Raw genomic sequence first — 26,362 nt, 5'->3', positions numbered from 1 at the left:
CAACACAGGAGCCTGAAGGTATTGCACGCCCTGCATGTCCCCCTGGGCAGGCCACAGCCCTGCTGTGCCCACAGTCACAGTTCCAGTGATGCTGCTCAGCCCATGGCTGATGCCTGCTGAGACTGTGGTTGCTGGCTGGAGGGCTTTTGGCTACTAGCCTGTGGCTGCTGACTGCAGCTTGCTACAGTCTGTGGGCAGCCCTGCCAGCCCCCAGGGCCACCTACAGGCACCCGAGTGCAGCAGGGCCAGCACCACCTCCCTGCTGCAAACCCCCAGCAGTCCTGTGACTGCAGGTGCTGCAGGGAATAGCTTTGCTTCAGCCATGTGGCTCCCACTCCCATGCCATGAACCTGCACTGGGCGCTGCTGGCAGCTGCCCTGGGCCAGCAACTCATGGACAGCTGTACAGGGGCACAGAGAGCTGGAAGAGGAACCATGATGCCATCCTCATCTTCCCCATCCAGGTCCACCCCCACCTGCATACACATGCCTGTATCAGCCACCCGTGATCCCATTTGGAACCGGGAGGAGACTGGCAAACTCATGGCACTCTGGGACCATGTGGAGGTGAAGAGGGAGTTCAAACAAGGCAGGCACCTGAACACCCACATTTATGAGGCCCAGTCGGGCAAGATGCGGAAGTGTGGGCACTCCTGGTCGCTGCATCAAGGTCAAGGCCTTGTGGGCACTGTAGGAGGCCATGACCGATCACAACAGTCAGTCTGGTCGTGCCCATAAGACCATGCTCTTTATGTGGCAGTTAACCCAGATTTTGGCACCTCGGGACCCAGGACCCAGGTCACAGCCATATGATTTACATCAGCACAGGCAGCCTGGCCAAGCCCCGTCGCACCCTGAACCCTCTGGTGACGTGTCACTGGAGGAGGGGCCCTCAGTAATTCAGCGTCCCACCCTGCCTAGCTCCCTGGATGCTAAACCCACTAGCAGCTCAGGGAGCCCTGGCCAGTGGCTACCTCACCAGCTCTGCACCTCAGACCCTGCCATGAGGAGTGGCCAGCTATGACACTACCGGTTGTCAGCAGCACCATCTCCTCCCTGGGAGGGGGAGGAGAGGGGCAGCTGAGTGCCTGCACAGCACACACCACATGCCCACCCAGGACACTGTTCACAGCTGGACACTATCACCGACGAGCCCCCACCCCAGTCTCCACAGCTGCTGGACCCATGGGTGAATGACCCAAAACTGGGCTGCTCACCAGCTACCCCCAGGCTCTGCCTCCTAGGTTCCCCCACCCTACAGCCCCCCCACTCCAGGGCACAAAAACATAGACTCTTTTAAGTAGTTTTGAAACTGGAAAGAGGATTTATTATTGGTGTGTGGGGACAGTGGTGGAGGGTCTCTGTTTGTTGGGGAGGGTGGGGACAGGGGGTCTTTTGTTTGAGAGGGAAAGAAGGAAGGAACTAAAGATTTCTTGTTTGGACATATGCCTGGCATGAGAGTGGTGCTGGGGGTGGGGGCAAGGGGTAGGGGATCTGTGGGCGTGGGCGGTGGGGCAGGAGGGCTAGAGGGGGGAGTGCTCCATGAGGTGGTCCACCAGAGCCTCCCATACCCAATGCCTTGACTCCTACTGACAGGTAAGCAGCTTACCTAGGGCCTCACCATAGGGAACCTACTGCTGCAGTGGTTCATGCTTCCGTTAACAGGCCTCTGCCACCTGCAGCACCTCCTCTGCCCAGGCCTTGCAGAACAACTCTCCCCGGAACTCACATATATTGTGCAGCACACAGGATATGACTATGACCCAGTGGAGGTTCTCTTTGGCTAATCTGAAGTGGGCACTGAAGGAGTACCAGCAGCCTTTGAGGTAGCCGAAGGCACTTTTGACAAAGGCACAGGTCTGCCCAGACATCAATTAAAGTGGGCCTGGCAGGGGTCCAAGTGGCCGGTGTAGGGCCCCATCAGCCAGGGCAGGAGTGGGTACGCAGGGTTCCCGATGAGCAGGGATGGGACAATGATGGTGCCCAGTTGCACATCCTCCACTCCCAGTGCAAAGCACCCACTCTCCACCAGCGTGACCAGTCCAGGGTTTCAGAACACGTGGGTGCCACATGCACTGGCGCTGACATGCATGAACATGCCCAGTGGTCCACCAAGCAGTGGAACCCCCCGCAGCTATAATAGATCTGGTCTCCATGGGGTGGGTGGGCCACCAGGATGTGGGTGAGATCCAGGGCCCTGATTCACTGAAGGAACCCCAGTGCACAGAAGCCTGCCATCATTGCCTGGGAATTGCAGACACAGAGGACGGTGTCTGTCAGCATGACCTGGAGGATGCTGCATACCTCCAGGATGGCCTCCTTGGTGGTGACCTTGCCTGGGCCAAAACAAATGTCCCACGTACCACAGGTTGGCTGGCGTGGCCAGCCTGAGCAGTACCAGGGCCAGGCAGATGTCAGTGTCCTCACACTGTAGGTGGGGCTGGAGCTGGTGGTGCAGGTCCACAAAGGTGGCCTGGGTCATCCAAAGAGCTTCCACCTGCTGCTTATTGTCCCAGTTGTGCTGCACCAGGTGCTGCCACCAGTGCAGGCTGGCATCGCAGGCCCAGGAGGGTGGGCTGGAGGCCCAGCAGGGTGATGATGGTCCTGGTGGTGACCTCCTGGAGCCCCTCACTGGCAGCAGCAGCTGCATGGTGGCAGGAGCCCTGGAAGAGTGCGCTGCATGTGGGCATGTGGTTGCTGTGCGTGGGGGAGCCAGGTGAGGCTAGACAGCCATGGACCAGGTGATGATAAGTGCAGCAGGCCAGCAAGGCAACCAAGGCGGCAAGAAGGATCGGAAGACTCTGTTCCTCACTGCCAGGGCCAGCTATAGTGCAGAAAGGCCACAAGCATAGCTGCCACATGCTCCCTTTGTGAGTGCCACGCTGCTCCTCTGAGCACAGGAACTGACTAACCAGAGGGCACAGAGTGGGACTAGGTTTTAAAGAAGACTGCCAAGTGCTGGCAGCTGGGCCTGGCTTCAAACATGACTGCCAGGTGCTGGAAGCTGGGACCAGAGGCTGGAGAGCCCCCTGGTGATCACAGGGACACTTAGCAGGGCTGGAGGGACCTGGCAGAAAATTTGGTGCCAGGTCACTGCACATGTAGATGCCTAGCCAAAATCGCTTACTGTGCACTAAATTTATTCATGACTAAACACATGTGTAGATGCACCCTCTGTTACCTGAATCCTAGGTTTTCAGAGACAGATGCCCAAAGGTTAGGCTCTTGAGTCCAAGTTCAGAATCTTCAGAATAAATCAGTAAGTAGTGCAAAACACAACCTCTGTTATTTGAATTAGGGGATTTATTTAAGAGCCTATACAAGTATGGCAGAGTCTAACTTTAGCCACTTATTTTTAGTCTTGGCCCAACAAACTGAAGTACTATTTAATTATTTATATATTCCAAGCTTATGCCTAATTCTTATGGATCATCCTTTCAAAGGAATGACACTCACTGGACCAATTTCTCTGCTGTCTGTTTCTGATACAAAGATCAACAGTGAAACAATGAAGACATGTGGAATTTAGTCATGATTAGCCTTCTAATGTAATGTATCACAGGATAAACTTCACTTCACTTGTCCAAATATATGTCAGTCTGCAGACATGCAGGCCTTGGCCACATTGGAATTTTGAGCATTACCTCACCTCCATCATTTGCCTGATTTTCTTCTGTGTAGAGCTGGGTGATTTTTATTGGGATGCATAATTTATTTGCCAAAAAAAAAGGATTGAGATGACCCAAAGGGCCAAATGCAGCTTTAATCTTGTCAACAGATTCAACACACAAAAAAATGTTTGGGGAGCAGGGTGGGGGACGGAAGGATGGAAAAAAGAAAAAAAATGCTTTTGACATTTCCAAAACAAAATATTTGAACATTTTTGTTTTAAATGACATTTTCAGCCCAAATGTAGCTAAAATTGAATTAAAATGTTGAGAAGAAATGAGAAAGACAGACATTAAAAGCATTTTGTTCAAGTACAATTAAATTTTACATGTTTCTTGGTGACCCAACTTACATCATCATCATCATTTCAGCAATGAAGCTAAAAGAAAAGGTAGTCAATTTCTGACTAGGATGCAATGATAAAAAAGTCTTTAGCTCTGACTGCGGCCAGCACCAATCAAGACACACCAATGCTAGAACAAAATTACAATAACATTACATCGTAATATTTGTTGTTGTTGGTTTCTCTTTCTTGTCTTCATTACGAAGTCTGATGTACTTGAAGGCTTTTCAAATGTACCTTCAATTTAGACCTACTAAATTGATTATAAGAACAATGTTTAGGCCTGAAAATAAGAGAATACTTCCAGCTTTTCTCTGACTGGTGTTTTATGACCTGAAAAACACCTTTTTGTACCTGTTGTGCCTATTTTTATGCCACAGAAACAGGCAAAAGACACCATGGCACAAGACACCATAATCTAAGCACTGGCACCTGATTGCCTATGTCATCTTCTGTGCCCAGGAACATAAAGATGTCTGCATCACCTGAGCTATGCTAGGAGCTGATGACTGCTGGACTAATCACCAACTCATCCACTTGGTTATGTCACTCAAACTGGCTCCCAAGAGATGGCTGCAGCAGAACCAATGCTGATAGAAGACCAATGTTGGAGGACTCAAGGACCTAAGCAAGTAAGATACCTTCCATCAGCACCTCAATGAAAAAGTGGTGAATTCCAATCAACAATAATGGAAGAATGTCATCAGCATGTGGAGTGCCTTCAAGGCCACCATCATCAGTGACTAGGAAGAGACATTTGGATTCTCTACCAGGAAACATGAAAACTGGTTTGATAAGAATGATCAGGAGATCCAAGAGTTGATTGATTGCAAGCATAAGGCCTTTTGTGCCTGGCAAAATGACACCAACTGCAAGCAAAAGAAATTGAATCTCCAACAAGCCAAGGCAGAGGTCCAAAGGAGGACCTGTGATATGAAGAACAAATAGTGGGAAGACAAGGCTAAGGAGATTCAACATCCCACTGACATCCATGAAATGTTCAGTTTCTTTACTGCCACCAAAGCCATCTATAGTCTAAGCACTCAGGGACCAAACCCCTTGAGACCTAAGGATGGAGGAGACCCAATCAAGGAAAATGGAGTCATCAATGCTGGTCAGAAGAAGTATTTTGAAGACCTTCTCAATCAAGACGCTGCTGTTGATAAGAGTGTTCTCAATTCCATCCTGCAACACCCAGTCAGAGATGATCTCATAATCCCTCCAACTCTTGATGAGGTGAAGAAAGCCATCAAGCAGATGAAGAATGACAAAGCTTCTAGAATGGATGGAACCCCCATGGAAATCTTCAAGCAGGGGAGAGAGGAGCTCACCTCACAGCTTCATGCCCTCATCTTAAGGATATGGAATGAGGAAATCCCAGACAACTTCAGGGGTGCCATGATTGTGACAATTTTCAAGAAGAGAGACAAGTCCAACTGTGGAAACTACAGAGGGATTGTTTTGCTGTCCACCACTGGAAATATCATTGTGAGACTGCTCCTGAACGGTCTCTTTTCACTTACTGAAGAGCTCCTCCCAGAATCTCATTGTGGGTTTAGGGCATCAGGAGGCACAACTGACAAGATCTTAGTGGCTCACCAGCAGCATGAGAAATGCCAGGAACAAAATAAGCCTCTCTAAATAGCCTTCTTTGACCTCACAAAAGCTTTTGACTCTGTCAGCCAAGAAATATTGTGAAAGATTCTTCTGAAGTATGGATACCCATCAAAATTTGTCACCATTCTCTTCCTGCTCCATGGTGGTATGTGAGCAGTGAGTCTCAGTAATGGAGCTATCACAGATCTCTTTGACATTAACAGGAGTTAAGCAGGGCTGTGTCATTGCTCCAACACTTTTCAATAATCCTTGCCACAATATTTTATCTGATTACAACAAGCTTCCAATCAGACTGGAATTAAACTAGTGAATGGAGATAAGCTGTTTAACCTCAGACAACTCTGAGCCAAGACCAGGACCACCCCAACCTCAAATTACTGAGTTCCAGTATGGTACTGTAGTGTGTGCTCACTAAGAAGCAGACCTTCAGGCAATGCTCAGCATCTTTACTGGGGCATAGAAGAAAATGGGACTTATGTTTAACATTCAGAAAACTAAGGACCTCTATCAACAAGCTCCTAATGAACAGTCCCCAGTTCCAGTGATCTAGATCCATGGTGAGTCTCTATAGAACACTGAGTACTTCCCATACCTTGGAAGCCCTCTCTCCCAGATGGCTGACATCGATGAAGAAATCCAGCATCTCCTTAAATGTACAAATGCAGCCTTTGGACACCTGAAGAAATGGTTATTCGAAGATCGCAACATTATATCTTAAACTAAGCTCATGGTTTATCAAGCCATCATGATCCCTACCTTGCTGTATGGAGCCAAAACACTGAAAATGTAAAGAAGACATCTAAACTTGTTGGAGAAGCATCAATGCTGCCTGAGGAAGATCCTCCAAATCCGTTGGGAAAGACAGATGCACCAGCATTAGCATACTTCTGCAAGTAAACACCATGAGAGTACTGAAGCAATGATGATCTAACATCAACTTCATTGAGCCAGCTATGTCATCCAGATGTCCAACTCCAGACTCCCGAAGCAAGTTTTATTCTCCCAGCTCAGTCATGGTGTACACTCAAGAGGAGGGCAGAGAAAGTGCTTCAGGGACATCCTCAAGGCCAACTTAAAAAAATGCAACATCAATGTCAACTCATGGGAGACTATCACTCAGGACCACTTCAAATGGACGAAGAATCTGCTGCAGGGATCTCAGTACGGCTGTGCAAAGCTTCAGTCCCTGACTTCATCTGATTTGGTGGCTGAATCTCCAAATCCAAATCAAATCAGAGGACTCTTTAATCTCTCTGAATTGAATCGAAACCCCCCAAACCCTTCAGAAAGATTCAGCAATTTGGACGTAGACACAGCTTTAAATGTTTTTTCTACATACCTCTAAGTAGCAGGTGTCTTGTGAATGCTGTGATGCTGGGCACATAAAGTGTCCCACAAGAGCGCGGGGGGTGCTCCCCAGCATGCTCAGCAGCAGACCTGGAAGCAGACCAGAAGCACTTCTGGTCCACTTCTGGGTCCGCTGGGGACCCCCTCCACACACACCCAGCTCAGCAACTGGTGCCTCCTGGGTCGGGGGGGCACTCAGGGTCCCCCCATAGCCAATTGCCGAGCAGTGGGGGGGCTCCACCATGCTCCCCAGTGGACCCAGAAGTGGACTGGAAGTACTTCCAGTCCACTTCTGGGTTCACCACCGAGCATGCGGGGGAGGGAGGGAGGAGGAGGACGCGCACTCCTGTGGGACATTCCATCCACCCCAGCATCACAGTGTTCACAAGCCATGTTGGTACCTCAGCCGAATTGAATCAGGGCAGTGATCCAAATCAACTAGTCGAATCACTGCCCCCATTCCAGCCAAATCTGAATCAAATAGGGCCCACTTTGTACACTCCTAGATCTCAGTACTTTGAGCCCTCACGACAATAACAAGAGAGGGAAAAGCAGGAGTGGCAGAAACAGCGCATCTCAGACCAAATCAAGAATCCAGCACCACCCACCCCACACAAAAACCCATGTCTGAACTGCAGTAGAGTCTGTCAATCTTGGATAGGCCTCCTCAGCCATCTTTGAACACACAGATAAGACAATCATGGAAGACAATCATCCCCAACAAGGAATTGCTGAAGCTAGTAACTGAGAAGGTCTCGAGGCTCCCCAGCCTTTCCCATTAACTGTTTTTCACAACAGCAAAGCAACTCGCAAGAAGGGACTGGGATAAATTACCATAAATAGCTCCCCTCTTCTAGTAAGATGTTTTTCTTACATAAATGCTTCCTATTATCACCACTTGAGCACTAGGTACCCTATAGTACTCTACTGACCTTCAGAGATATAATTCATTTCTGAAAAGGTAAATCCTTTAATTTACATATCTATTACAATAAAGAAACTGTAACCAATAGCTCATATTTTCAACATCACACTTTACATAAGAAATAGCTCCCTCGTACTCAACCTTCTTAGGAGTGCACTGATTATTGCTAATCTTTCGGGGCCTAATACTAACATGAAACTGGAACTTCATTTAAATTATATTAGATTTCTGATTCTAGATACAGCCAAAAATATCAAATGCAATTAATGCTTTGTGACTTTCTCCTTATTAAACAAAGTTGACCTTATGCATGAAAGCCACATCAAACGCTAGCTACTAGATATAACTCAGACAGTTACTAAGCATGAACTAGTTTCATGTCTTGTCCATGGTTATTAATTTCACGTGTAAAGAAAATGAAGCTGGCTTCAGTAAACAGCTGCTCTTGTTTAGCTATCATAGTGTTAGGTAAAAGAAAGAATTTCTTCTTTAAATGTATATATGCTCACTGCAGCTTCCTGTGGCTTATTAACACAGCTGGAACTGCTTCAAGGTTAAATCCACAAGGAAAAAAACCCCGAACAATTGCTTTCTTGTTATGATTAAACTATCCCCAATGAACCTTGTAGTCTCTCCATGCAACTTCAAATTAACATATTTTGTACCTGAAAATTCTTCACTGGAAATCAATGATAGCAGAACAATGAAAGTTTTAAAAAGCTCCTAATATAGTATCTATAAGAAAAAAAAATACAAGAAATGTTGAATGATATCAGAACAAAAAACAGAACAAAACTGATGTAGACCTGATAAAAGTTGTTAACATTTCTCTAGCCTGTAGAGGATTTCTAAATTTTATTTAGAAAAAAAAGGAAATTAAGTATTAATTAATGCAGTTGAACCTCACTAACTTCCATTCCTAAGCAGAAGAACAATCAGGCACAATTTACCATAGAAAAAAGTATGTAACTCCCTGAGAAAAGCCAAATATTCTGAGAAAATGTTACCTTTCCTTTATGTGGTAAAACTCTACCTTAGTTGAAAAAAAAAAAACAAACAAACACCCTTAACTAGGAAAACCTGAGCACTTCCATGACAGATCAAAGCTATGACCCATCCTCTTCAATACAGTGCCTATGCAATGACTAAATAGATGGCTTCAGAAAAACAAATAAAACACCCTGTGTAGACATGCCCTCACTCAGCAAAGCACTTCAACATATACTTCATTTGAACTTAGACCCTCAGATTGCACATAGAATACTAAGTGCTTAAAATTAAACATTTGCTTAAATAGTTTGTTGACTGAGAGCCTTAGAGATCTCTGCAATGAAAAATGACAATAAGACAGATTTGTATATGACAGCAATGCATCATAATTTAATATAAAACCTTAGAAGGTATAGTAATTATCCTCAAACCAACATTACAGTTTAAAGAAATTCAGAGTTAAACTTACACTTCAAGAAAATCCACATATTTAATTAAGAAATGCAAAGAGCCATAACTCTGTTTTGTAGTTTGCAAACACTGTACAGTCATGATATAAGTATTTTAGTGTCTGTAGCCCCAAACTAAATGAAACCGTACTGAAAAGAGATGGAGGAATGGAGAAGAGATGTTACTGTTTTTCTCCTTACGGTATCACAACAGGACAGAGTTAAGATTTCTTAGTACTTAAACTTTCTTCCTATAACAATCTTTATAATCTTATTTTCTTTGAATCCTTGCTTTTGAATGGTCTTAGTTTATATTATCCACGCAATCTTAACTTTAGTTTGACATATTATTGTCCTTATTTTTTCAAAATTATTAACTACATATACAAACACTAAAAAAGAAACTCAAAGAGAATGCTACGATGCGACATTTCTAATGTAGATTTTTTTTTTAATTTAAGGCCCAGATTCAACAGTGGACAAGGGTAAAACAAAACAATAAGCACACTGACCAGCTAAACTTAATTTACAGCTCCTTGCCAGAGCAGTCCAAAGTACTAAAGAATCTTATTCCTAATTTACAATTGATTTACTGGTTTATTGGGTGGCATGACTAAGATTGGCCCCATGTAAAAAAGGATGAAAAAGCGGAGCCTACTCCTTGGCCATGTCTACATGAGGCACTGACTGCACAGTAGCTTGTTACTACTGCACAATAGCGTTGTGTGGCAGAAAGCATGACACAACACTACTGTGGATTAATAATCAGCTACTGAGCAGTCAAAATCACTTAAAAGCTGTTTGGTGATGCTACTGCACAGTAAGTCTGGTTAGTTACTGCACAGTCATTTAGTACTTGCATAAACAAGTACTAATGACTGTGCTGCAACAACCACGCAGTTGGCTTCTCATGTAAACGTGGCCATTGAGTCTCAGCATTTCTGCACTCTGCTCCTACTCCAGTTTTTTTCAGAAGTGTTGCATTGGAGACCCAAGCAGCAGCAGTGAAACTGGGAACCATTTCAGGCACTGGTTCGAACTTACAGTATAGCTATGAAACCTACCAAGAGCTCTAACCATTGGGCCAACCAATTTCTGAAAAGGAATTTGATAAGTGTTCAGGCTGTCTCATGTCACTGACTAGTTACATCTAACAGAATAGAATAGAATAGACATATGCATATGGAGATGAAGATGAGGCGCTAAATATGGCTCCATATAAGACATACCAGAGCTTTTTGATCTGACCCCAGCTGTGACCCATGCAAGCATAACAATCAGACAGAATTATGATTAATTTATCTTAACCATAATCTAATTTATTCTTATATAGCCTATGTGCAACATTTCAATTAATTTTAACCATAGGAAAAGTTAGAAAAGTCAACATTATTCCAAGTTTAGGGTATTATTATGCTAACATAAATGCTACATTTTTAAATTACTGATTTTAAATTAATTTTAACTACTAAAGGTATTACTTGATTTATTTATCAATTATTAGAAAACTCACCCAGTGCTCAAAAATCATGTGTTGTATATTTTGGGCACATACCCTGTATTTTTCATACATAACAAAGTAGTGAACAGCTTCATGGCTCTTCCTGCCCAGTTTTGGGAATTATAGCTTCCTGCCATCCAGAAGAACTTTTCTAAATTGGCAGATAGTGATGGTCTATCAAAAAAATTATTGTTTAGAAGAGAGCATACAGCACTCTTCTAAACCACAGGAAGCTGGCTAAGAACCAATTAAGTGTTCCATATCCTCAGTGGCCAAGACTGTTTTAATATGGCATTTCCTAGGACTCTATCAATCAAAGTTCTTATTTTTTGACTGAAACAAATTAATGCAAAAGAGCAGGTTGCAAGAGTATCCAATCCTTTCCTCATTATCCACTAAAGAAAATGAACAGCATCATTATTAACATGCATACATGAAATTAAACTGAATGAACATTGTTTAGACTTACAATCTGGTACGTTTGCAATTAACTTCATGAAATGATAATAATTTTACAAAATGGAACAATATTTTAAATACTTATTTTGTTAAAATAGTAATATTTTACATGCATAACATATTTTGTTCTAAAGATTCCAAGACAACCTCACAAAATATAACTAAGTTAAAAAGCCAGAAAAATGTATTTAGCTCTAGAATTCAGTGAAGACAAGCAGCATGCACTGCTCAACAGAGGGCAAAAATAGGAATTAGAGCCAGGAACTCTGGGCAAACCTTTGGCGTGGAGTAGTTAGTACTCATACACAGTAGAAACATGACTTTGTTTTATAAAGTTTGTTTGGAAATGTGTGAAATAAATTAAACCACTGTAACAAGTTCTTGATTTATTTGAATACCCATGTGTAGCTTTGGCTATACACCTAAGACTTTTTCATTTGAGTTGACAAATGTATGGACTTGTGAGCATAGATGGTGGAAATTTAGTTTGACTTACATCTCTGTTACTAGCAAACCAATATTAATTTTCTTTCAGCAGTCCAAATGTTTCCCATTATAAGGAAAAGCTTTCCACATAGCTATTTAGCTACTACCTTGAAGTATAACTTAGAAAATTCTTAACAGTATAGTATACTCTGAGGCTTTCTGTGGAAAAAAAAAACTTATTTGACATTGGCAGCCTTAGAACACAAGGCAGGGGTGGGGAGGAGAAGAAAAGAGCACGTTTAACATAATATATTTTCAGATGAGAACATCAAACCCTAAAATAAAACTTTTAAAGTCCTCGGTCCTATTTTTCATGAAAGAAAAGTAGAAACAGTGATCTAGGGAGACAAAAGGCATATAGTGCAGACTATATATTTGGGTGCATATCTAATTCTTTCTGTAAACATCTATATAGCACTTCCAGAGCTTTTTAAGCACCTATGTGACAAAACACAATCCTATTCCACTCCACACAGCAGTCACAGAAATCACTAAGGTATCTAGATCCATGACATGCCTCTATCTTGGCCAGGAGAGATTCCTAAGTGGACTTGGCCTACTGCACATGGTCAGAAGTGCACCTGATGGGCCATTTACACATCTAACTCCTTATTGATGTTGACATCTAATTGTGGCTGGGAAGCACATAAGCTCCAACAAAGTCTCCAGTTTTTTAAACAGTGAAAAACTACACATTAAATTAGTCATTGGATACAATGCATGAACAGCACTTGGAGCAGAGCCCAGTGCTTACTTCTTCCCAAGAGAGCCCCCTTCTCAGCACAGATTCCAGTTCATTCTTGATTGTTCTCCTTCTGGCCCCATGACTCTTGCATTCCTATCCAACCAGTGGTCCAGCTTTCATAGGAGGGATAAAGGAGTGTAACCTCCTGCGTCTTTCCCCTGGACGTCGCACCTGTGGGTTCTTCTCGAACCTTGCCATGGCTCCTTGGGCCACACAACCTGTTTATTGGGGTGACTTTGGGTCAATTCCCCAGGAGCCTCGCCTGCCATGTCTTTGATGATGGTTATGTTCAGATCGGGAGGATGATGTTTGGTCCCACCTCCCCTGGTGCCTTCCCTTGGTCATTCCTGTTGTTCCTTCTTGGGGCTCCACCTCCCCTATACCCCACCTAACACCAACTGTGATGTTGTCACCTGTGTTGTCGAGGTTAATGTTCTGAAACTTCTTGGCGCTCCGTCTCTCAGGGTCTTTGCCCACAGGTGAATGGTGATGCTTCTTTGCCGAGCATCTCCTATGGCCTCCCACCTCTCTGTCTACACGGCATCTGGCCTCGACAGCGTTCCATCCCCCAAAATGTCAACTCTTCCCCAGGTTTGGGACCTGCTGTCCATCAGCTGTGTCCGGATCCTGGCCCTGCTGGGTCCAGCTATACTCCAGTCATCGCTGCCACTTTCCTCAGTCCATGCTGATCCTGTAAGTAGCTCCTTGGGTCCTCTCTGGCCCTGCATTCCCTCCATGACCCCTTTCTGGGATACCCACCAGGTCCCCTTGTTGGGAGCATTCAAGTGCTCTGGCCCCTCTGGGCAGGTCAGGGAATTCACTTCCGGTTCCCCAAGCTTCTCTTCCCCCAGGTCTTTTATCCCGGCACCAGGCATCTGGCTGCCCAATTGACCCCGGCACGCTATTATAAAACATGCCCAGGTGGACGCAGGAGCCGTTCCCAAATCCTCGTGACTCAGCTGCTTTTTTTCCTTTTGATCTTCGGCAGCTCCGGCTGCCATGGTTTCACTTTCACCGCGATCAGCTCCAGGTGCAGCGTCCTGCCGCCTCCCCGTCTCTTCACCTATGTTACAAAACACAATCCTATTCCACTCTTCCACTCCACACAGAAGTCACTTCAGGTAAGTATTTTTCACAAGGAGAGCCATAGCCTGATACATAAGGAACATCCGTGGAAGTAAGAGATGTGGGTTCAATCCTTTTCAAGTGGAGGTGGGCCAAAAACCAAGGTCTCTCTTCTTGGGAAAGTGCCTTAAAACTTGTCAAGGACAAGCAGTACTGCCAAACCGTACCTTAGTTTACACTGGAGTGAATGCTGCTACTTATCAGGTAGATGCACTTGCTCAGATAACCATCTTCCTCTGTGAATGAACTAGATCCCACCGGGATGTCTTCCTTCTTAATGAGTTGGAACTTGACATAATAGAAGCACATAACACTGCCCACTGAGAATGAGAGAAGTCTGCACATTTCCTTGGGTAGGTCAGTGATTCTCAACCAGAGTGCTATGGCACCCTGCAGTGCCTTGGGATTTTTTCAAGAATACCATGGGGTGCTATGCAATGTTAGTATTGTTAGGTGTGCAAACATTCACAAAACAAACCAAGAGGTTTTAAATAGGATTCTACAGTGTTAAAAAAAGTCTGGCCTGTTGAGATCTTTCTGAGTTCTGTGCAGCAGCATAACTTCTCTTTTGCTGTTGTCAATAAACTAATGAATACTAAGAGCTGACATTTTCCATAGGGTGCTCTGAATTTACTGAGAGGTGCCCTGAAGTCTATCAGGGGGTGGCTTGAGTCTAAAAAGGTGGAGAACCAATGCCTTAGGTGGAACAGATTCACCCAGTAGAGATGCACAAGACTGCTTGCGGCTGATTACCAAAACGAGGGAGCTGTATGTTTCTGAAGGATGAAGAAGGATCAGTGCTTCAGGGTGCAATAGGCTGCACCTTGAGAGACTGGGGGAGATATGACCTCCACTCCTGAAATAGGATCACAGTCGTTTTTTGGGCAGTTTTAGAGATAGAACAGAATCTGACCCGCGATGCCTACTTAAGTTTAGACTAGCTGTTTCTAAAACCTGATTTTCAAAAAAAGACCTATAGCAAGATATTTATAGATATATCCAGTGATGTTCATTGTTTAATAATACAGTATGAATCACCTATTAGTAAACATTTAATTGAGAACATTATTGGATTTTAACCACTGAAGTGGAAACATCTAGAAAAGGGGTGGAAGATTCATACTGATATACATAGCATGTAAGTTATTCTCCTGTGATTGCACTGTACTAATTTATTAACAGTTCATTGATAAATGATCATAAAATGGTCAATCTGCTGAAAGTCAGCCAGTTTACCCTGAAACCTAATCTCTACTAGAATTGTCCTTGTTGCGCAATCTTCTTTAGCATCAGCTGAATTTATTCTGCCAGTTTTCTTAAAGACACACGAAATGAGGTGGCAACATGGTCTTCAGAATGGTTTTCCAAACTATTTTAAAAGGGGATATTCTCTATGTGCAACCCTCAGTAGGTATCCATGGGCCTTCACCTCCCCTAAACCCCAACCATGTTCCAGCCTCTAGGACAGACCCTTGGTGTTAACACAGCTTGCCCTCCAATGTCATCTCTTTACACTTTTCTCATTGGTAGGGAGACAATTGTTTCATCCCAACCTTCAAGTTCCTGGGGTGTTTTGACTTGCTCCAGCCTTCTGCTGGAGCTTTGATTAAGCCTGGCTGTTGACCATGGCTCTACGGGCACTCCTATGTTCAGAGTGCTGTCTATGCCCCTGCCCTTGCCTCAAGGCCTCTTGGGCTGATCCCTGGCAGAAAAAAGAAAAAAAGAAAAAAGGATTTCAGCAGTAGTCCAGGGTAGGGTCTTGACCCATCCCCTGCTCACAGGCACATTGTTTTATAGTCTTCACTGTCCCTCGATGTTGTCCATGGTCCTCTCCTCTGCTGAGGACACCTCCTAATGCTGCATGCCAGCATTGTGCACACCCAGCATGGGAAGCACCCTCACCTTGAACCTCCCATGGTGCCTTCCCGGTATTTCCTCCGGTGCCAGCTTTTATGCTGATCAGTGGCATCCGGGAATGATGTTACCCATCCGTGCCGGCTCAAGCTGGAAATAAGCGCAGCTCACAAGCCATGTGGCAGTTTCATACTGGCACCGCTTGTCCGCCCCTTCTCCACCTGCAACATGTAAGTAAGCCCTGGGTTCAAAAAGCCCAGGGCTTTTTTTGTAGGAACAGGCTGTCCCTGTCCTGAGTCCCACCGCAGGAGGGGTTCCCTGTCTCCTAGTGGCTGTCCCCCTGGGACAGTGATGTTTTAAAAAAAAAATTCACAATATGGAAAATGTTGCCATGACAACAGACCCTAAGAAATGGGGTGAAATGAATAGGAAATAAATATGTAAAAGATAAATGCATGCAACATACACACATACACACACACACACACACAGAGTAAATGAAAAACAATGGATCCCATAAACTCCCCCCCCCAAAATAAAATGAAACAGAATACAAATTACAGATCTACATGCATCTACAGATGTAGATGTGATGCAGAAGAGTATGTTATATGCTAGGATAACCTGTGCAACTTTAAAATGTTTACTACCCACCATTAGAAAGTATCCTTAGCCAGAGTAAGAGGGAAAAAAAGGAAAATCATTTTATTTGTAGTCGTGTGAAAGTCTACTTTTCTTGGTTCATCAAGTCCAGCTGTGATACTAGAAAAATCAAGAAGCTTTTCTGAAACATATACATTTTATCTTCTTCTGATAGCATGAATCCAACTTGACCCACTACTCTAATTTTTTCATGGAGGAACATTCATGATTAATCTTTCAAGAGATTTAAAATGGTGTTTTTCCCAGACCAACACAGTTCCTCGCTACATCATTAAAAACTATTAATATTATGCAGAGCTAGGAAAACTCACACTAAGATCTTCACAATAAAGGTTTTCACCATTACTATATTGTTTTTAAAGTGCCCTCTGAAAAACACCTGTGATGCTTGAGGTTTGCTAAATCAAAAAGGAATCACTTTACTTCTTAGTCTGGAAAAAAAACAACCCCTGTAGCTTTCCATGGTGAGGCTGAAGAAGTGTCAGCTGGACAGCTAGGTCAGGTTCCAAACCGAGTCTTAGTCACTTTCAGAACAGTTCTCATTAAAAAAATCCCAACAGCTTGCTCTTGATGACATGACGCACCGGACAGCCATTCAGAATATTCAGTTTCCACTGTTTGAGTATCAGATGCCCCTGAATAATAGCCTGTTCCCAAGTCCTTCAATAAGAACTCTTCTGAATAAGATGCCAGAACATTTGTCATTATGCAGACAGACAGGAATGGTGATGATCGTGCACTCTATGGTATGTCAGCAACAGTTACTCGAGAAAGCTCAAAACTGTTTTTGTTGTACAGTAATGTGTTCTTCCATTAGATAGCCCCTACAGCTGGGTCTTGTGCTGGTGCCGCTGTGCATTCTTTCAGGTTATATTTTGTTTTTTTCTCACTGTCCCATTTCTTTGGCTATATTTTTCCAGGGGGAGGAGTGGGTGGAGAAACACATTTGTATGAATTATCCATTTCAAGCCTTGATGACATCCAAGCATATGGCACTAGTCATCTTGTATTTGCTGTAGCAGTAACAGGAGCCAGAAACTCTTCCTTGTGGAGGCAAACTATCCTTTTAGCTTATTTTAAGAGGTATATTTCTATTTCTTTCCAGTTAAAATTGTTTTTGAAAATGTAGAATATCAAACCAAATGGAAAAAATATTAAATGCCCATGTCTACTGCACACTGGATATAAATCAAGATTGTTATCAGTATTTATTCCCTTGATTGAAGATTAGCTACTCCCACTATTATAATTATTAATAATATCATATAAGTAAGTGATATCTAAGTAAAATGTTTTTTTCCAGTCAACAATGCACGTAATATTCCTTAGCTAAAACGTTCTTCCCCCAACCAACAAAAAATATCATTAGTTACAAATTCAACACATACTTCATAAAAATCATGCTAGTTCTGTACTTTTCATCCCTAATCTATTAAGCCACTGGCCTCCAGCCCACATCAGCCACAATGATTTGCCTTAACATGCCTATATACCATCACAACTCTTACAAGTCTCACAGCAACTATTCCTAGCAGCAGAAGTGGTGATAAATTAATTATGCTCCAAAAAGTTTGAAAGCTGGAAGAGCCAAGCTGTGATGGACTATGGGTTCTATTGTGTTAACTGTATTCAAATTGTTATAATATTGTGCAACTCCACTGATATTTTTAGCCCAGAGGTGGGCAGTTATTTTGGGCAGAGGGCCTCTTACTGAGTTTTGGCAAGACACTGAGGCCCACATGACAGGCAGCCAGGAGCAGATAAATATTATTTGTCTACATTTTTTAGGGGCCCTGCGGGCTGGATAGAATGGCCTTGTGGGCCGCATCTGGCCTGCAGGCCGCATTTTGCCCACCCGTGTTAGCCTGTGTATAAAGAATGAAGCGTTGAGACACAGTTGGCTACATGCAGAAAGAGACGAGATAGATATGTAGCAGCAGCAAATGACTGAATGGCTTTGTTGACATATTAATAAAGGTGACCCATCCCACAATTAGAAAGTATCAAGAGGAGATAAGCATGCCAGTGGAAAAGCAGATGAAAACAAGCACGCTGGCAACTCCTGAGAGAAATCTGGGGACAGAGAGGTGAAGAAGCCTTGGGAAGCTGGGAAGACTAGAAAGGCTATGTTGAGAATTCTTGGGGGTGCTCAGGGCTGTGTGGGCGGGACTGGGGATGGAGGGACTGTTTATCCCCTTTGGAGGGCGCAGAGAACTCTGGCTCACTGACCTTTACTCCACTAAATGCATTTATGGAAGAGACTGTCTGTTGTGCTGCTTGGAACTGTGAGTTGCACTGGATCACCCCAAAAGGAAGGGAAGTCACTTCTGTCAGGAGCAGAACTGGATGTAGACGCCTTGACTCAGGGCCACTGAAAACCAGTGAGAATAAGGGACTGAAAGTCCAGGTTTTCAGAGTGGAAAAGGGTTCAGACTCCCCACTGGCTCTTAGAAGCCAAGCCTGGACTAGCTTCAAAGGAGTGCTCTCAGAGACCAGACAAGGCCACAAAAGTCCTAAGCAAGCACTCCACTACTGAGCACTCCAAGACAAAATAGTATTAGAGCTGAATTGTTAGCAAGAGGAGAGGAGAACAGTACAGCAGCCATACTAATAATGCTTCAGTGGAATGAAGTACGGTCTCATGCAAATTCACAACTGAACAACCCTGAAGCCAAAGCTTAGTCTAAACACCGGCATACTGAGTGTCAGGCATACTGCCATACTGAGTGTCACACTCCTGTCATTCCTGCCTATGCGAAAAAAATTCCCTCACAAGCCCACATAATGATACTACAGGTACTGCTTACTGATACTACAAATAATGATTATGGACTAATCAAAACAAAATTGCATGGTTATTACACAGCATTATTGCAGGGTGAAAGAGCAGAAATAAGATTGCTGGCATCCATTTAAACTTACGCATTTCTATACCTTAATATGTTTAGAGTTCCTTTCATTTTAACCTTAAACACTTTTTTTTTCCCTACGTAATGTTTTATTATGAGATAATTGCAACTTATTGTTGTTTTCATCCTTAAATTACCAGTATATACTCCTAACCTTAAAAACCACCTTAAATTATTTTATTTCTTATGGTGAGATTCACAAGTATATCCTGATTATATTACCCCCAAATTCCCATGCACAAACATGCTTTCCAATTTTCACTTTACTGGTAACCCTTGCATCACTTACATACATCCCAATTCTCTCCCTTCTTGCTATATTTTGTGCCACTTGGTTGTTTTTGCAAAGAACCATTTTAGGTTACTGATCATGTTTGAGCATGGCTATTCGTAACTGTAATTACTGCCTTTAGTATGAGGCAAAAAATATGTTCTTCTACACAGAATCCTTTATTGCAAAAATGGTTCTATTGCCTATTGTTTTCAATAACAGTGAGGCTGAGATGTAAGTGGTTTGATTTTCTGTTACAAAGCATTCAGAAAGATAGCTGTGGATTTCTATTTGAAATGTCTGGGTTATCTGAATGATGATTTGCAAACCTAATGTGCTAATGTTAAACGGCACACACAGCATACTTGAAAAAATCTCAAGGCACTCCAGGGTACCGTGACACCCTGGTTGAGAATCACTGGTCTAAGTCATGCTAGTTTCTGTAGCCAGTGGAGTGATCTGGCTACCATCATCATGTGGCTGCTTTTGACTCTTCAGTACCAAACCCAAGTATAACCTTTTATGACACAGTTGACTGCCGGCAGATATCAACTTGAGTCTAGAGCAAGACAAAATGCCCTTTTTCAATAGTTTCCTATGAAGTAAAGACTACATGACTTGGGAGAATATGGTATGTTCTCATAACCTCAGGAGGTAGCCTTGGACTAGCTGGTGAATAGAACCAGTGGCCATATTTGTTAAGTACAGTCTATTGTCTTAATATAATGGAAAACAATGAGAGATGGTGTCAACCTTGGGAGAAAATAATCCTTTGTGAGATTCTTTTGAAGTGGGAAATAATTCATTAAATACTTCTGATACTTTTTTTTTTAGTGTTGCAAAAGAATAATGGTAGAAAATGACCAGTCCTAGCACATCTTTTTAAAAATTACTAACACTGGGACAAATAAAAGGTCTGACGCATGAAATTTCTTAAATGACCAAAAAACTTGGTAGATAAGTAAGTCTGTTGTCTATAAGTGGTCTGATCAACAGTCTGTAATGAAAGGTGAAGGAAGAAATGGCATGTTGATTTTTTAGCTTGTCAAGTATTTAAAAGCAAGTCTCTTTTCCAAAAAGGCCAGGGACACTAATTTTCCAGTCTAGTCAGAGTACTTTGAATGGGAACTTTTAAAGTCTTGCAGACTTAGCAGCAGTAGCAGCTTCTACTACAAAACACAATTTGATTTTGTGGAAAAATAATGCTTGCTAGCTCTATGCAAAATTTAAAAGAAGTAATTCTTGGCAAAAAGCCAAATGAAAACTTAATTTGCCAGGTAAACTACAGCAGGATTTGTAGTACAGAGCATTACAATTTAAATACTTGCTACTATTGCAAAACACAAATTGTTTTCATTTTAGGGGAAGATGACCTCTTCCTAATAATTGGTTACAGTTCTGCAATTGCATATTTTGGTGCTACTGCCAGGCAGTTTAAATTACAAATATATTTCTTTTACTTAGGCACTAACTATATTAAACACATTTGTTTAAAAATTATGCACAAAGCTTTGTTGATTTAAACAATATTTAAATATGTCTGGAACACATCAAACAAATCACTGAGCTTGGGATTAGAAAAATTAGTAGCATAACACTGACGGTCCTTGGGCCAAGGCAGCAAAAAGCACACTTCACATAATAGTATGCTAAACAATATACTGGTATAAATAGATATTATTACACTTCACAGATCCTAAATATTAATTTGATAGACTTTACTTATACCAAAGATACCTGAAATCTTTAACATAGACATTTTGATTATAAATCAGTTGGACAGATCAAACCAGTAGAATCTTTAATGAGTGAGCATGGATTTCACATTGCAAGGCTTAAATGCTTTCTGAAATTTGACAAAATCATGAGATTTTGGTATTCTGTTGCATATGGGTATAATAAAATTTGGACCACTCTGTACATATCTCCTATACTGATCATATGAAAATAAAAATGTGATAATTAACTCACAAGAAGTTATTAGATCTTTATGTAAAATGCAACATAAGAAAATCCAAAAATGATCACTGTGCTTACAATTGTTTCCATATCCAAGAAACATTATTTAAATTTATCAGATTCTGAAATACTTTTGTAACTTGAAGGCTAAACCTTACCTTTGAATCAAAACATACCAATACTATGGAGGGAAAGAATAATGCCCCTGACAGATGTTAATTTAAAAGCATGCTTGGATCTGATGCAGAATCCCAACAATCATGCTTCCTAACATGTCACATGTGTATAGCAGGAGTTGCAATTGTGGGATGTAGCATCAGACCCTGTCATGCCATATTGTTGGGGAATGGGGAAACCTCTCTCAGGATCTCCATGCACTAGTAAGTGCAAGTGGCTTGTCTCCCTGTGTTCTCCCCACTGGGAGCCCCCAGCTGGTGCTCAGGGCTCCCAGCTGCAGGAGTGCCTGGTGCATTTCTTAGCTGGAAGCCCTAGTCAGGAGCTCTCAGACCCTGGAGCACACCGGAGTCATGGAAGGCTCTAGTATACTCCAGAGGTTGGGAACACTGGCCACAGGTTCAATTAAAGGTGTGATACAAACCAGCCACAAAGTTATTACATATATTTTGTACATCTTCTTTGTGGCTTATTCCACATTTTATCAGGCCATTAACTGATTGAACATGTAGCCAGGCCACTATTTCAGATGCAGTTAACCGATTAATTGCATCTTTAGTGTAATGTCTATCAGGAGCCTTAAGTATGGTAACCTTAACCCTTGAGTATGATAACTAAAAAGTCTCATCCTACTATCCACACAACTAAAGCTTTTACTCAGGTCCTTACCTTTTATCTAGATTAACAAGATTCCTGTTCACAGACTTGCTCAATTTACATATACAATAGCTGCTAAAATCACCTGTTGGGCCCTACATGTAACCACACTGCCCCACTTTTAATCCTGTGCTCTTCTACCATATTGTATCAAGTTAAAGGATCTCTGTGACAGGCTCACATCCCACTTACCGTGGCACCAGCATCCAACTGGCCGATTCAAAGGCATATTGGCTGGCACCACATAACTGAAAGAAGCCCTGCAGATTGGTCCAACACTGGGAGGCTCCGGGGGTAAAAGGAGCCCTGGAGCCAAACCACGGGGGGGGGAAAAGGAAGGAACATCGGCTGCCCCATTGGATGCTCCCTGTACAGCCATTATGAAGCTGGCACATCCCCATAAAGCATCTCTGCCAGGAGAGGCAGTAAGATGCCATTCCCATAGCTGGAGCACCCAGAGAATTCCAGAGTACACGCTCACCTGCCACCCAGGAGCCAGACATTATCCCTGGAAAGGAAACCCCCAGCAAGCCCAAGGACACCGAGGACAGCCAGGTGCCTGGGAAAAAGAACCAAGTAACAGCTTGGGAGCAGCAGCAGATGAGCTAAGGGGCCCGTGTCCAACCCTGACCTCACCCCCTCACCACTCCACCTGTAGGAAAGCAGAGGTCAACTAGGGGCGGGAAGAGGCCAGCCCAATGGGTATTGCTGGGACCCACTAAAGGGAAGAACCCATCTGGGAAACCTTCAGTTCTGTCCAACCCACCAGAGCAGCCATGGACCCAAACCCTACCAGTGGGGAGTTATCAGAATCATGAGGGTTGCAAAGGTGTGAGGAACTGTCCCATGGAACACTACCATATGTGGCCAGATGCTAGCCAGCCCAAGGCACTAGTTCAACCCAGCCCCAGTTCAACCCAGGTATACCCACAACATGGGATTACATGGGAACTGAGTGAATCCCACCTCAAGAAGCCTCAAGTGCCAAGGCAAAGCACTGGACATGGCAGGCATCATCACCCTACCCATGTCATTCATGCTGTTTTGGTTATAATATTGTTCATTTACCATTCTGTTAATTAATAAAAGCCATAGCTATAGTCCTGCATGTAGCCGCACAATCAGGTTTTATATGGGAGCAAAAAGCACCCTTATCATACCCAGATCCATACCACCTGACTGGAAAGGGCTGGAGTGTAGGGGAGGAGGAGCCCCGCAGAAGAAGTACCAGCTAAGTCCCCTGGGGTCCAAGGGACATCACTGAACAACACCTCCAGATAAAACTGAGACAACACCACATCATGGTAGACAAGTAAACCCCGATGTAGAAAAAAACAAACAGCCAGGGCATACCATCAACAACGCAGCAAGTGTGAGCTGGCCACAATCTCGTATTTGCCTTTAAGGTCCTCCATAATACCCCATAAGGCTGGGGAACTGGCTCCGTGGTCAGACCCAGAGGGTGGTGGTTGACGTGGTGTCCTGTGACTGGTGGGGTCCCTCAGGGCTCTGTCCTTGGACCTATTTTGTTCAACATCTTCATTAACAATGTAGACATTGGTATCAGTAGCGGACTGGCCAAGTTTGCCAATGATACCAAACTTTGGGGTAAAGCATCCACACCTGAGGACAGGAGGGTGATCCAGGCTGACCTTGACAGGCTCAGGAAATGGATGGACGAGAACCTGATGGTGTTTAACACCAAAAAATGCAAGGTTCTCCACCTTGGGAGGAAAAACCTGCAGCATCCTTATAGACTCAGTAGTGCTACGCTGGCTAGCACTACAGATGAAAGGGACTTGGGGGTCATGACTGACCAGAAGATGAACATGAGCCTTTAATGTGATGCTGTGGCTAGTAAAGCAAGCAAAACGCTGACTTGCATCCATAGATGCTTCTCAAGCAAATCCCAGGACGTCATTCTCCTCTTGTACTCGGCCTTGGTGAGGCCTCAGCTGGAGTACTCCGTCCAGTTTTGGGCTCCACAATTCAAAAAGGATGTGCAGAAGCTTGAGAGAGTCCAGAGAAGAGCCACACACAATTAGAGATCAGAAAACAGACCTTATGATGACAGGCTGAGAGGTATGGGACTCTTCAACCTGGAAAAGTGCAGGCTCAGGGGCGATTGGATGGCCACCTATAATTTTATTAGGGGTGTTCACCAGGATCTGGGGGAATGTTTGTTCACCAAAGCACCCCAAGGGATGACAAGGTCAAACGGTCATAAACTCCTCCAGGACCTTCTCAGGCTGGACACAAGGAAGAACTTCTTTACTGTCTGAGACCCCAAGGTCTGGAATAGCCTGCCATTGGAGGTGGTTCAAGCACCTACTTTAAATGGCTTCAAGAGAAATTTGGATGTTTATCCTGCTAGAATCCTATGACCCCAGCTGACTTCCTGCCCCAGGGGCAGGGCGCTGGACTCGATGACTTTCCGAAGTCCCTTCCAGCCCTAATGTCTATGAAAAACCACCTCTTCTTACTTATTTGTCCTAGCTATATATCATGTCAACCCAATCCTCCTCTTTGCTATAATACCCATTCTAGCTTTGATGCCCTATGGAACTACTCCCATAACTTGATTAATGCCTTTTTTCCCTATGTCATCTGCAGTACAACAAAATCTTATCTGCTACATTTCTCTCATTAAAAATTCCCTTAAGACCCACGTCTATTTCAACAAGACACTAGTCAACTGAGACAGGGTTTTTTTCTAAATAACTTATTTGAAATCTATAAACTTTAAAATATATAAGTTCAAATACTTATGCACATGTCTCTGCAACAATAAACCAACCTATCCTTTGATTAAACCCACTTATCCTTTGATTAGTTGTTGCAGTGCCAGAAACCATCATGCACTAACTATATGAGCAGTCTATTATAGTTAACCAGTGTCTTTTCAAAAAAGTATCTACACAAACTGCTGCCTGTCTTCAATAAAGCTCTTGTGCTTGACAGCTGAGTAATAACATTCTTGACCTTTTTGTATAGTTTTACGCATACTGCTTCCCAAGTTTTGAAAAAAGCTATCAGGGAAAAGAAAGTTTATGGAAACATCTGAGTCATCCTCAGGAGAGGATGAATCTCAGGAGAATCACAACTTTAAGATCGACTGTACAGATCTCTTTCAGGTAATGTACCATATTCACTCAAATATAAGACAATGCCCCCCTCCCCAATCAGCATGGGAGGGGCACTCATCTTAGATTCACATACAAAGTGGGAGGTGGGGCAGGCAGCTGCTGTGGGTCTGACTGTAGCCCTAAGTCTAGGTCGGGGCCAGAGTCAAACCCACAACATCCTCCTTGCCTCCATCTTTTGCTGCCCCCCCACCACCCCTTCCACCCCCCCTTACTATTAGACACAGCTTCCCTTTGGCTCCAGCTGGGCTCTGTCTCTGGCACAAAGCATATGGAAACTCTCTGCTCTGCCAGCATATCAGCACTACTGACACTGACATGGCCCAACAAGGGCTAAGCTTCCACATGCTGTGCTCCAGGAGGAAACAGAGTTTCAGTAAGGGAGGTTTAGGTTGGATAGTAAGAAAAATTTTCTCACTAGGAGGGTGGTGAAGCACTGGAACATGTTACCTGAAGAAGTGGTAGAATCTTCATCCTTGGGGAGTTTTAAGATCCAGCTCGACAAAGCCTCGGCTGGAATAATATAGTTGGGGATGGTCATGTTTTGAGCAGGGGTTTAGACTGGATGACCTCCTGAGGTCTGAAAACTGATTGTAGTCTACTTTTCTATGATTCTACAAACAGAGCCTAAGCAGCATCTGAGAGAAAGAAGGTGGTGAGGGGAAGAGGCACAAACTGCAAAGCAGGGGAGGAGGGGCAGAGATTGTGGCAAATGGGGGAGAAGGGCAGAGGCTATGGGGAGCTGGGGGTTGGAGGGTACAGGTTGCAGAGGGAGTAGGATCTGCAAGGAAAATAAGTATGGGGAAAGAAGAGGGCAAGGGGGGTCACTTGATCCCTCCTCCCACTTCTATTTTCCCTACTGCACCAGTGGGAAGGGGACAAAGTCAAAGCCAGATTCTAATAATTACATTCTATACCCAGAAAATTATAACACATTTATAAACTTTCCATGTATAGAATCTAATTATTGTGGGGGGATCATCTTAAATTCACAGTTGATTTACATTTGAATAAAAATGGTAGTAAATGATAGCAGGAATAGGCTGTTATCTTCATGTAAGCTAACCACTAGGGTGT

The 26,362-nt window shown here is 43.5% G+C and overlaps 1 protein-coding gene across 3 annotated transcripts in view; it reads right to left on the bottom strand.

Annotated features, from left to right (window-relative positions):
• ADAMTS19 (ADAM metallopeptidase with thrombospondin type 1 motif 19) overlaps window positions 1–26,362 on the bottom strand; it is a 256,732-nt gene that overhangs the window by 133,332 nt on the left and 97,038 nt on the right. The window lies entirely within an intron of this gene.

The sequence above is a fragment of the Crocodylus siamensis genome, chromosome 3, assembly GCF_052110815.1.
Source record: "Crocodylus siamensis isolate JL-2025a chromosome 3, ASM5211081v1, whole genome shotgun sequence".
Lineage (NCBI taxonomy): Eukaryota > Metazoa > Chordata > Crocodylia > Crocodylidae > Crocodylus > Crocodylus siamensis.
Note: the sequence above shows the minus strand (reverse complement) of the source record. Positions and strands in the feature narration are given on the sequence as shown.